At 33.0% G+C, this 12,400-nt stretch overlaps 1 protein-coding gene across 50 annotated transcripts in view; it reads right to left on the reverse strand.

Annotated features, from left to right (window-relative positions):
* The window catches only part of RIMS2 (regulating synaptic membrane exocytosis 2), a 443,516-nt gene that overhangs the window by 143,547 nt on the left and 287,569 nt on the right, over positions 1-12,400 (reverse strand). The gene's annotated exons all lie outside the window — the stretch shown is intronic.

Below are 12,400 nucleotides of genomic sequence, written 5' to 3' on the forward strand. Positions count from 1 at the left end.
TCAAGTAACTTGAACACTAATGTTACCCTCAGGCAGCCTGGATTCCAGAGGATCACGGAATCCAGGATCAGTTCCTAGGCCCAAGGAATCTCGAGATACTGTTCTAACAGTGAGCTAGAAATATTCCACTTCATGTCGGATTTTCATTTCTGATCCAGGCAGAATTAGCTTTAATAACTTTCTGTTCCATAAAGCCCTGGAAAAGATTTTCCCACTGCTTAAATCCTAGTTTTTTCATCTTTATGAAGTACTGTAAATTTTGTTCTTTATTTTCATTTACTTTATTTTTGAGAGAATAATTTCAGAATCAAAGATAGAAATTTACAGTCAAGAACCTCAAAGTAAACCAATTTGAGAATAGCTCCAACTTTCACTATTATCTGAACAGTCACAGACATAACCGGTAACCTGAAACAGGTTCAGAGAAACTAGTGCAAATCAGAGTATATTTCTGAGGCAAAAAAAAAGTGTATAAAAATTCATTCTTGAAATAGCATACAGATGAGCACACTTCATCATGCATTTTAAGAAAACAAACAAAAAATCCCTCTCCTTATTGAAGTTTTTACATGTGGACAGAAATATTATACATTTCCTTTATACTAGGTTTCGTGTAAAACAGAGTCATTTCAAAACAAATGCTTGACTGAGTTCTAAATGTTAAAATATTTAATATACCATAGCTTTGGAGAACTTTAAAAAAGAAATATTTCTTTCAAAGTACTTTTCAAATCCTTTTTTGTTTCTGCATGCAAAAGTAATTTCACATTCACTTAAAAATATGGTGCCATATGATCTGAATACAGAGCAAGCATTAATGAACTTCTCAGACTCATATCCAGAGGGCAGCCATGAAGTTTACATATAAAGAGTTCTTTACGTGCTTTGGAAATTTTTTACATGGCCCCTCTTTTAAAGCAACACCTCTATCAACCATTGTATCTGATCTGAAGTCACCACTTCCTTTTTACTGGCTCACAATTTGCAGTTTGATATTCTTATTTCCATTTACACACAGCTATGTAAACTATTTTGGTTTGCAACATTTTTGAAAATATCTTAATTACAGTACTTGAGCAGCATAACTTAAAAGCCACTGTATTTCAAGTGGCAAGTTATTTCACAGAAATTGCTATGGGCTCAAATTCTCTCTCCATATATTTCATGTGTAAATAGCAACTATTATGTTCTGCAATCACACACAGGTATTGTGAGTGTGTATAAGTATTCCTAAATCACAGAATATGCATTATACAAATATAAACAACATAAGCTTACATAAGCATACACTTTTACTTTTCACTCTGTTTTTCAGTTAAGCAAAGTATAAGACTTCAGCAGACACTCTTTCTGTGTACTTTAAAGTAGATAGGCTTTTCCTTGTTATTTCAAAGAGAATAATAAATACTACAAGTGCTCTGGAAAATTCCAACAAAAATAAGGGTTATAAAAGACACAGATATATAATATCCATATAATCTATTTAAAGCTGGCTTCTGCAAAGCTGTTTGGTACCTCTTGAGATTTACCCATGGCCCCAAATAGTCAGTTTTAAGATGCATACATACTCATCGAGTACTATAAAAACATATTCACTGCATGTGTTTATCTCTTAAAACACAGATTACATTCCCAGTTTGTAAATCAAACATGGCAGTGTCAGTGTGGCAGAGCTAATGGCACACTCCACATCAGTTATACCTCTCAAGATCATAGTAAGCACCCTCAGAATAGGTACGGCACATCGTACGGGAGCGGAGCAATCTGATTGCATCTTCACAAAACAGAGGATACATTGTGTGATCCTGGCTGCCAAAACAGAATGGGTGAACACAATGAAAAGCAACAAAAAGATGAAACAAGGACAAAAAATAACATGAAAAGCAAGCAATGTCAGCAACAGAACAAAACACTGGAACAGAGCATGACTGGAACTTTGGTGAACTTTGCAAAACTACTTTTAGAAATTTAAGTATATTGGCTCACAGCTACAAGAGCTACTAGGTTGAGAAAGGCACCACTCTCCAATTTTGTCATAACCTTTAGCACAGCCACTCATATATGATTTTATGCCTACTAAAATCACAGTATTAGCAGGTATTAGTGTTTGCTGGTTTAAATTATTTTCTTTATGTATTCTCTAAAAGACATCAGAGTGATGTAAATAAAGCATTATCTTTGAAGACCATCAATTATAGTCTATTGGAAGTGATAAAATATTCAAGTGAAGCACAGGAAGAATTACCCAGTGTTTGTGTGCACACTATGTTAACAAATCTAAGGATGATACTAACTCAACTTCTAAGTTTTCTACCACTATACACAGACAAAACCAAAAGGGGACATGTAGGCACACAGAAGTACATGCATTACCCACACATAGTCACACAGAGGAAAACATATACCTGACATCCCTGTAATGGTGATCTGAGGACTGGGTGTACCGGGAACGAGGTAAAGTAACATAATGACTGAGGTGATGGCAGAAAGAAAAATACAGATATGAGACAATAAGATGGAGAAGGAATGATTCACAACACAAAACAGAAAACATTATAATCATAACATTATGGTTTAAGAACACTGGACTTATTAACAAAATAATATGAGATATGGTTCTAATCATAAAATTATCTAGATGATTCACATATTCATTCTGAGAAGCCAGTTTATGGAGATTATGGATCAAGAAGATAGCTAAAATTTGGGATTTTCTAGTGTTTCAATTAGGAAGAAAAAATGCATCAATCTCTGAAAGCAACTCAAGAAGTTGCTTATTTCTTTTTTAAAGGCAGTCATAACATTAGTATGAATAATATCTTTGAAAGAGATTTACCTAATCTGTCTGAAAGGCTGCCACCATTTTGAGATCTGTCCCCACATAGCTCCAGAGCTTTCCCATTTCTACGTGTAAGTTCTCCTAATACTGAACATATTGTGCTAAAAGGTGAACTTAGATCAAAATGTTTCATTATTTAAATAAAAAAGAGATGTAACATCAGTACCAGAATATGCCAAAAAAAATGCAATTCAAATAATAAAATTATTTATATTTTGTTTGTATTGTGAAACTGTGTCAAAATTAATATATTTTAAATATATTGGTTACACTACATATCTCCAATTAGAAAAAATAGAAGAAAGTAATTTTACTTTTACTACAAATATAAGCACGCAGTACAGGGAAAACGGTTTGGAAAAGAGAGGAGTTTATCAATAACAAGGAGTTAGTGACTACAGTTTCCATGAAGCTGGGATATTTCAAAGGGAAGTCTAATCACAACTGTCCACATTGGAAGTGTAAACTGACTTCACAAGAAACATGGAAAACCTCACCCTTCATTTTTATTTCTCATATCTTAATTTGCTTATGATTACTGTTTTCCCAGTAATCAAACACACTCTTACCAGAAGGCATATTACATAAACTTATTATATTTGTCTCTTTTGCATGAGGATAAAATGCACCATCACCCACATGAAAATATTCCTTATATTAGGTAAATTATATATAGTATGAGATGTCTTTGTGTTCACTTCTTGTCAAATAAATGCAAAAGAGTTTCCACTATAAACAACTAACTTAAATCCTTGATTATCCTTGATTTAAGTTTTACAGCTTGTAACAAGAATGAGGAGCTGTAGACAATTAAACAGGGCCCAATTTAACATGGTATAGTTAAAATTTGAAGAAGAACTAATAATTATTAAAATAGTCACAGAGTTTACACTGCAAGCTGTGAAAAACTATGAATGTTTCTAAAGTAATATAACGACCTAAGTATCAAAAGCAGTCTACCCATAACTGCCTGTCAGTCAGCATGTTGTCAAGAAACATTAAAAAAATTCACCACGATCTTAAAATATTCTTTGGAATATATGCACACCCACAGGAAGAACAATCAAATAAAAATCTAGGAGTCTACCCCCCAGGAGCTAAATGTAGGATGATGCTGAACAACTGCACACCAGGTTATTCTCTCCACTACATGGATACATTGCCAGGCTATGTCCACATCAATATGCCTTTAAATTATACAGGTGCAACCCTGGAATTAGCGTCTCAAAACTCTTGCTCTACTATTAATAAGTAATGAAGTGTTTCCAGTTGGTAGATGACATTTTAATTTTAACAATTCACTTTATCTTTCCAGTGAACTGCTGACAAGTTTTCCTGGTAGTTTTTGAAAAATATATGAAATAAATAAATGCAATATATTTAACCATTATTAAAAAAAAAAAAATCTTAAACAAAACTAGGACTTTAGGCAGAACATGTGCTGCAGAACATGAGTGTGCACAGAAATGCACATGCTATTTGCAAGTAGATTACTTACTGCCCATAAGAAGGAACACCTCAGACTGTTCACTTCACTGATTTGGACATGAATGAGACACCATCAGTTCATGTTCTGCTTAGGATTTCAGTCCTAATAACTTTTCATATCTCCACCAAACTATGTTGATTGCCCAATTTCTGGTATAGAGTTTTGTTTTAATACTTCTAGAAACTCAGAACTCCAGTGTCCTTACCATGTTCTGGGAATTTTTCTTGGGAATTTCTGGTAGGAAGTTCAACCTTTTCAGGATTTCAGAATCAGTATGATAGCCTTTAGATGGCATTTAGATACAACCACTAATGCAATTTGATATGCAATAACTTGCAACAAGTTTAAAAAAGCTTCTTCATCACCCAGAGCTTTGCCTATCTATATATAGGAGTGGGGTTAGCTTGAGCTTATATTTGACCTGACCCTCTGGAATTACTGTCTATTCATACTTTTCCTTTTTTCTCAGAGTCCATGTTAACCATGCTATGTAACTTGACAGAGTCATAGCATCACTACCAAAGATCATTAAACAAAACCTTTGAACAAATACAATAAGCCCACTAAACTATATTGTAAAATGTGACTTCTACTCATTTTTTGGACACTTTCAGAAATGGTGACTTACCCATTTCCCTGGAGAGTGTGTTCTAATGCATAGACTGTCCTCTCTTTCAGTGAAAAAATATTTCTTAATATCCAACCTGATTCAACATGCAGAGCAAAATGCTTCAACGCCATTTTTCTTCTGAGCATCCAGCCAACACCAAACTAGTTGATTTTTACCATTAAATATATTCCAATACATTTTTATCATTTAGGTTCAAATAAATTCCTTTTGCTTTTATAAATATGTTAGCAACACCAAAAATGCCCATGACTTATTCTCAATGTCCAAAACTGAAATATACACCATATTTATTTGGCTAATCCCCAGTACAAACTGCTTAAAATCATGAAGTAAATGTATTATAATGTAGTAAAAACATTAAGCTTTGCATTGCCTAAGTGCAAAAGAGCTCCAGTAATGTTCCAGATCATCTCAACTAAATATATCATTTGAGCTGTTAATAAAAATCATTACCTTATATGCACATATACATGGGAATGCTCAGAAGACAATGGAGACTATGACATAAGAACTCCAGGATACCTTTTATTCTTTTTCTTTTTTTTGCAACATTGATTTAGATTTCTAACCTCTTATTACACATTCTTTACTTCCTACATTATATTAGTTCACGGTACTAGTATGTAAAATGATGGCATGGCAAAATGAGCCTAACCCACATCCTAACAGACTTATGAAACATTACCTATTTTGTTATAGATAGAATATACAGAAAATTTGCAGCAACAATTCATTTCACTTAAAATAATAAAGTTATTCTAATAAGGCAGCATTATAGGTTTTGCAATATGATCATTATTATACACACCCACACAACTATCTCCCCTTTCACACCATATCAGGTGAAAAGTGATTTCACCGTACTGACAAGAAGATTCCAGGTACATAGGTAAACAAGATAGCTTTCCTTTTTTTAAAAGTGAACAGAAAATTACTTAAAATTTTTCTGATATTTCTCACCTATTTGTCCATTTTCTTACAAAATTCAGTGAACTATTAGGGTAAGAAGTCAGTGATTCAGCAACTGATTAGATTGCCAGATTGGAAGTACTTAGTATCCAGGATCAGGCTTAGAAAACAAGAAGAGTCCCAGAAGCATGCTTGAAAACACTCACACACACAGTGTACCTCACTCGAGCCTCATGGAATACCTTTCTGTTCTTCCTATGCAGCAAGGGGAGTTTAACCTGCTCTCTATTGCTTGGGATATTGTATTTAATAGTGAAAAAGAGGCATTTAGGAGATAATTTATTCCATTCAATTTTCACACTCTGTGACCAGGTCCTAAAATTTGACTGACATTCCACCTTCACCAGTACAGTGGGCAGTAGAGGCCCAAATGTTTTTGTGCAAAGGCTAAAGTGCTGTGCATTATTACACCCTTGTGCTTATTGGAATATCCTTAAAAAATTCTGAATGCAAAACAAGTCTTTGTGTTCCTTTCTGTTAAAGCTTGCATGAATGAAACTCAATTGATACTGAAATTTCTCTCATCCTGTCACTGTTTATCTATTCTCATATTCAACTCTTTCCAATGTATTATCTAATTGCAATTAAAGAAATATATTGTATCATTTGCAATAGTATTATCCCCTATTTTCAGTAACACTTCTTTACATTTTTTTCAATTGAAATGACAAATTAAATGTAGGGAAATTATAAAATTATTTAAATTGTTAAAAAATAAATATTATTTTTTACTGGTATGAACTTGTCTTTAACCAAATACTCCCCAATTTCTCAAGTTACAATTTTCTGAAAAAGTAGCAATGTGATAAAATAGAAATTAGCTTAATCAGATTGCAGAGCAAGAAACAGGTGGTTCTTGGGGTCAACCAGTTGGAAATTTAGGGGGAAAAGAGCCACTGAAAGTGGTAGAAAAAACTGCTGTATGAAACTTAGGGAAAGTACTATGGTAAGGAAGGAAATGCAAATTTGTGCTTGGGATCACATTGACTGTGAGGTTGAGCACAAAATTTTTCATGGGAAAAGGAGCCAGGAATAATAAAGTTATGTGGATTCAGAGAAATAGCACAGCTCTATGAGGAGCTTACTCATTTCAACAATGGAAAGCAACTACTAAAACTAGTTACTTTTTCCAGGGTTCACTTATACCATTCTAAAAGATTATATTCTCATCTGAATAAAGCAACACTTAATATTCTCTGTGGCAGAACGTTTTCCACGCTGCTTCCCAAACACCTGGCAAATCACATCAACAAACTATGTGAACAAAATGTGAAGTCAAGCTGTTAACTCTTAGAAAATGTCAAATGCCATTCAAGAATAAAGCACTGGTTATGTAATTTCCCCTGCTACATTTCATTGAATACATTAATAGAATAGTTTTATTTAATAATTGGTTTTTTAAAAGAAAAAAACAGATTTTCTTTACTTATAAACATCAACAATTTTTCCACCAATAATGGTATGGATGCTTTTTGCTACACCGACTCTATAGAAATTTCTGCTAATCTCCTGGAGTAGATGAAATCCTAGAAATGTTCCATCTGAATGTAACTGAAAATTTGAAGACCTTAGTTGTGAAACAATAGCAATTATCAGCAGGAAATTATCAGCTGACACACATTCAATCAAGATGGCTTTAAATAAGAAAATCAGTATCACATTATCACAGTGCTCCCCATACTTCATTTTAAATCATTGCTCCAAAGGTGCAACACTGAAGTCTTTTATAGAACTGCATTGTTTTTAACACAGGCTTGTGTTTGGTTTTTTGGTTTTTTTTTTGGTTTTTTCTTTTTGTTTTGCTTTTTGGGGTTTTGTGTGTATGTGTGCATTTTGTGCATTTTATTCTGAGGAATATATCTATGACTCTTGGTGGTGGGTTTTTTTTAAAAAATCTGACTCAAAGCTTCTTCTTTACCACCTTCCTACTCTGCCATCCCTGTTGGAGATAATCATCCTTCAGCAGACTCATGGAGGTACCAGGTGGGTGGTGCAGATAATTGTGCAATTAAACAGTGATTTGAAAGGAGAAAAAGAACTTAAAGACACAGTGCAATTATTGAGATTCAATCTGGTGCAAACATTTTATACCATAGCTATAAGCAAATTTTCAGTAATGCATTTCTTTTGCTTTACTGGGTATTTGAAGAAGCAAAGCAGGGACATTACATATCCCCGTATGGGCATGTTACCCACACAGTGCACACAACTGAAGCCTGAAAAAATTGTCCCAAAATTTCCAAACAAAGCATCAGGAAATCTTTATACTTTATAATAGTTTTGTATTTTAATTTGCATTTAAATGATTTTGCAGTAAAATTTAACTAAATAATAAATAAATGGCTACCTAGTTACCAATTATTCAGGTCTGTATTTAATAAAGACTGGGGGTAAAAAAAGAGTTCTTTTCAGTGTTTTAATATGGAAAAATGTATCAAAAAAACTTTACCTAGTTTGACCTAATCTGGCATCTATTTAATAACAGTATTAGATTAGGAGTCTGCTACCCATAGATGAAGCAACTGCACAGTTTAAGATGACATTTAGAGATGTAAAATTTATGTTGCCCTTTCCCACCTTTAACTTTGTGTCAAATAATAGAAGAAGATCTTTACACTGTGTTTTAGCTAATATTTAACAGGCTCATTGTAGTGAATTATTTTGGTCCTCACTGGTTTGATTATAGCAAATGAAATTGTTTGGCATGTATTTCAACATTCACTTTATGTTAAAAAAATCCAAGTCACATGGCTTCAACAGAGTAAAAAAAACCAAACAAGTGTGTATTCAAATATGTGAATGAAATCTCCTCTCAGTAACAGGGTGTGATAGTCCTGCTAGTCCCAGCACATCCGGATAACATCTTTAAAGTGATTTTAAAATAATGGACAATATTTCTCTAAATAACCATGCTTATGACTAACCAATTAGTTTAACAAAACAGGTAGCAACTTTTCTTCTTTCAAATGGAAAGTGTGCAATAGCTTTGATGAACAAATAGTGGTTGGATAATTTCCCTTTTCTCTAGTTTTCTTGGAAGTGCTTCTCAGAAAAAACACTTACTCCAGAAGCTTTTTCATAGATTTCTCCTGCAGGACTACTTGAGTTAGGCATTCTCCGAATGCTCTGGCTTAACACACTTATGCTAAATTCCCCATATAAACATTATTCCTCAGGGAGAAGCCATCTTGGACATCAATACAGTTAAATCAATACTTGTTAAATAATATCTAAGTTTGTTGAAGTTGTGGGCCTGAGTACAATTTTCCCACACTGTCTTGGTTAACAGTTGTTAACTGCTATTAACAGTTGTTAACTGTTGATATATCTTGCAGAAAAGAACACATAGATATAGTTAGGTGGTTTTGTTGTTGTTTGTTTTTTTCTTTCTGTAACTATGCTAATATTCTCACATTTTTCCTCTAATTCACCTAATTATATTGATTGTTTAAATATAAAACTCTGAGGTTAAATCCAACTGTTTCCAAAATTTTCTCAACAGTTTTATAGTTTCAGTTTCTGAAGGGAGGTAAAATCAGTTTTAGGAAATTTATCAAAACATGTCAAACTGACATTTACAAGGTTATTCCATTACAGAAAATGTTCTTATGGAAATTGGGTCCATATTAGGTCATAAACATTCATATTTCTTTACATTACAAACCTTGGCTATTTCATAAGAGTGTGAGTACCCACAAAAATCTTCACATTTTGATAACAATTAACTTGTAGATCTATATTAAATATACAGGTAAAAATTTGACATGGTTTCTCAACTTGAGCTAGCAGTATACACAGTGCAATTTCACACTTTTGTTAATATAGCAACAGATACAAATCTAAACTGTTAATTTACCGTTACAGTTTACAAAAATGATTATATTATATGGCCATATTTTACATAATTAAGGGTGTCTGAAATTAAAATTATCTCCAAATGTGTCTTTCAGGGGTTTTAAAAATAATCTTTTTTTCTATTCTAACTATGCATTCAGTTTTGAAAGAATGTTTCATTGCCATTAGACTTAAGGTCAATAGACTTTTTATGTAGTTTCAGCTAACTCCTCAGTGCAATATACTTTAGAGAACTTAATGCTGAATTATCTAGAAAAGGAAGGAAAGAATTTTCTTACTCATATTCTCAGTCACACTTTAACTTAGCACTGAGCATGTCTACAAGACTATTTCAAAATCCTCTTTTTGCAAGCAGCTTCAAAAGCTGTTTCATGGAAACAAGAAGCCATCAGAGCTGTGGGAAGGAAATATGTGATTTGTTTTCAGAGCCAAGTGCGGATAACATGTAGACAGATTACAAACCTATGCAAAAATGCAGTTTTTCAACTTCCCCCAACTGCCTGCCATTCTAGAAGTTTTCAAGAGCAATGCTATTAAGAGCTACTTTAGGGATACCATTGGGTTTTTATTATATAGCAGAGACAGTATCATAAATACTCGCTTAAAAAATTGAAATGTAATATTTTTTCCATGCAAAAAATCACTGTCAAATTAACAATGAATATAAAAAAATATAAATATTTGGAAATAGTCTTTTCCTGTTCAGAGAATGCATGTTGCAATAGAGGCATAGCTAGTCAATAATCTGCTTGCACAGGTGACCATTCACCATGTGAGAAGAGGGGACGTTACAGACAATATATGCAGTACACAGACAATGTATAAAACTGTGTTCAGAGACTCAGAGCACCCCTCTCAAGCAAACACCTATTAATCTAGAACGGTCATGAAAACTCAATAATCTCATCCCCAACAACCTTCTGACATTGTTTTTCTGATGTGTTCTAAAAAACCCAGTTATTTTTCTCTAAATCAAGTCAGTCCAGGAGGGATTATTTGACTGAAGGGATGGAAAAACGTGGTACTGAAATTCAAGCAACCTTTCACAGCTACGTATTTATCTGGGAGGCAGCAAGTGAACTTGCACAGTGAGCAAAGGCAGAGCATTCCATAAGGCATACACAGGCTGTAGGGATGAGTTTAGATTCTGTTTCAAGGATGACTGGTCTAAAAATCAACATAACATTGCATCCCAAAAGGATTCTGTAATCATCTTTTAAAGAAACAGCACAGAATCTTCAAGTTATTGCCTTCTGTAAGAAAATCATATTCTAATGAATTAAGTGAATAGACTTTTTTCTGTAATTTAAACAGAAATATTAATTATTTTAATGCAAAAAAGAGGTTGAATTATGATCTACCCTACTTGTGGTGAATACACTTCCTATTCTAGATGATAAATATTTCACTGTTTTTTCATTAGCTTTATTTTTGCCCATTTGACTTTTTTATTCACCAAAATAAATTACAAATCACTTTGAATAGATTTGGGTTTTAATTCCATTTGATACTTTTTTATAACATGTCTTTGGGAAAAATCAATTGATTTTTTAATCTTATGAAATTAAGATATTATAATATTTTGAAAAGTATTGTCTTGCATTCCATACTATCATTGATGATCACATTACTTAGGAAATACGGTCTCTTAAGAAGTATTTATCTTTTCTGCTCAATATTGCTAACAAAAAGCCACTGATTTCTCAAATTCTTTGTATTACTGTAAGAAACCCCAAAGATGTGTTTTGATGTCACTTGAAGAATAACCTGGGATAGCTATCTGTAAAAGCATTAACTTAAATGCAATTCCTATATTCCTCAAGATTACAAAACATATCTGTATTACTCCTTGGTATATGCAATTATAAAATTAGACAAAAGCTAGCATTATGCCTTTCATTATAAAGTGCAGGATTTCAACTTGGTGCAAAGCAGCTGAAATATTTTAAAAATTAAAGGTAATAAATGCTTCCTGTTTTGATTTTCTACCTGAAGACAATGAGGCAGAAAAGACCAATAATTTTTTTAATGTAACAAAGTCATTGCCACAATTAATTCAGCTAAATTAACTACATTGTTCAATTATTGCTGCAATTCTTTTTTAGATCATTAAAATTCATAGAGGTTGCTGAAGCTCTGCTTACTGTTTGGGAAGTTCCATTAGGCAAAACATTATTCATAGTCAGATGTGCTTCTAAACACAAAGACTCCGATTTCATACATGCTGTCCTAATAATTTTTCCTTTTCTTTTTTACCAAGTGTCTCAGAAGGTTGAGAAAAGACAAAAACAGAACACAGTACTAGACTATACTTTTGTCACATATGTTACATATGAACTGCACTGTATCCAAAGGGAGCATTACATTTATACTGAGCTGAAATTATCTACTTTTATGCCTCTTTATGCAGCAGCAAAAACAATCAAGTCTACCAAATTTTTTAAAAAAATATTTGGTACTTAAAGAATTCACTGTATAACACACAAAACAAAAATATTTTATATGAAAAAGGACAACTAAACTATTCAAATTTTATATTACACATTTTCTCATAGATTTTTTTAATTCCCTCCTGGCAAACATACACTCACTGGACAGTTTTGTCAGCCTTATGTGC

This window comes from Melospiza georgiana, chromosome 1 (assembly GCF_028018845.1).
Source record: "Melospiza georgiana isolate bMelGeo1 chromosome 1, bMelGeo1.pri, whole genome shotgun sequence".
Classification (NCBI taxonomy): Eukaryota; Metazoa; Chordata; class Aves; order Passeriformes; family Passerellidae; genus Melospiza; species Melospiza georgiana.